We start from the raw sequence: 1,681 nt of genomic DNA on the forward strand, positions 1-1,681 counted from the left end.
AACATGCACATAAGGAATTTTGTCGAGATCTGCAGCACTTTCAAGTATAATGGCGTGACTGATGAGGCTATCAAGCTGAGGCTTTTCCCATTCTCACTGAGGGACAAAGCTAAGGACTGGTTACATTCTGAACCAGCTGGGTCCATCACTACATGGCAAGATCTTGCGCAAAAGTTTCTGGTGAAGTTTTATCCGATGGCAAAGACTGCTGCTATGAGGAGTGCTCTTACTCATTTTGCGCAGCAACCGACAGAATCTATGTGCGAAGCTTGGGAACTCTACAAGGAAATGTTGAGAAAGTGTCCACATCATGGAATGCCCGATTGGATGGTGATCACTGGTTTCTATAATGGTTTGGGGGCCCAATCTCGGCCCATGCTCGATGCAGCCGCTGGAGGCGCCTTATGGGCCAAAAGCTATACTGAGGCTTATAATCTTATCGAGACTATGGCTGCAAATGAGCATCAAAACCCAACTCAGAGGATGATGCCTGGGAAGGTTGCAGGTATTCTGGAAGTCGATGCAGCCACCGCTATTACAGCGCAGCTCCAGGCGCTGTCAATGAAGGTTGATTCTCTAGCTACATATGGAGTTAATCAAATAGCTATGGTTTGTGAGCTTTGTGCAGGTTCTCATGCTACGGATCAGTGTTCTCTTGTCAATGAATCTGTTCAGTATGTGAATAATTATCAGTGAGAACAGCAGCCTGTGCCAGCTACTTATCATCCTAACAATAGAAATCATCCAAATTTCAGCTGGGGTAATAATCAGAATGCTATTCAGTCACCATATCAGCAAGGTGTGAGTAAACAGTTTAATCCACCTGGATTCCAGCAACCACAGCAGTATGCTCAAAGGCAATCATATCCTCAACAGGGAAGTGCAGCTGCACCTACTAGTGCTGATTTTGAGGAACTTAAGCTGTTATGCAAGAGTCAGGCGGTTTCTATCACGACCTTGGAAAATCAAATTGGTCAAATAGCCAATGCAGTGCTCAATCGTCAACCTGGCACACTTCCCAGTGACTCGGAAGTACCAGGAAGGAAGCAAGCTAAAGAGCAAGTCAAGGCTATTACCTTAAGGTCTGGGAAAGTTGCTGATGCTGAAAAGGCAAAAGAAGGAGAAACTGAAGTTAGAGATGAAGAAGCTAAGCAAAAGGAGAAAGCGGCGGAACCAAGGAAGACTACTGTTGAACACACTCTGCCTGAGGGTAATTCAGGGGAGAAACAACTCTATCCTCCACCACCTTTCCCTAAGAGATTGCAGCAGAAAAATCTGGATAAACAGTTCGGTAAGTTTCTGGAGGTGTTCAAGAAACTTCACATCAATATACCTTTCGTTGAGGCTCTGGAGCAAATTCCTAGTTATGCGAAGTTTATGAAGAGTATTCTTTCAAGGAAGGTGAAACTGGATGACCTTGAGACCGTTGCTCTAACGGAAGAATGCAGCGCTGTTCTGCAACAAAAGTTACCTCCAAATCTTAAAGATCCAGGTAGCTTCACCATTCTTTGCACCATTGGCAAGTTGTCATTTGACAAGTGCCTTTGTGATTTGGGAGCAAACATCAATCTGATGCCGTTGTCGATCTTCAAAAAGTTGGATTTGCCTGATCCAAAACCCACATACATGTCTCTGCAATTGGCTGATCGTTCTATTACTTACCCAAGGGGCATAGTGGAGG

The 1,681-nt window shown here is 44.7% G+C and overlaps 1 non-coding gene across 1 annotated transcript; it reads right to left on the minus strand.

Moving 5' to 3' along the window:
• Positions 1-210: 210 nt before the first annotated feature.
• Positions 211-317, minus strand: LOC141716073 (small nucleolar RNA R71). Its single transcript, XR_012572803.1, has one exon. It is a non-coding gene; the product is annotated as a small nucleolar RNA R71 (small nucleolar RNA).
• Between the last annotated feature and the right edge of the window lie 1,364 nt (positions 318-1,681).

This window comes from Apium graveolens, chromosome 3 (genome assembly GCF_009905375.1).
Source record: "Apium graveolens cultivar Ventura chromosome 3, ASM990537v1, whole genome shotgun sequence".
Classification (NCBI taxonomy): domain Eukaryota; kingdom Viridiplantae; phylum Streptophyta; class Magnoliopsida; order Apiales; family Apiaceae; genus Apium; species Apium graveolens.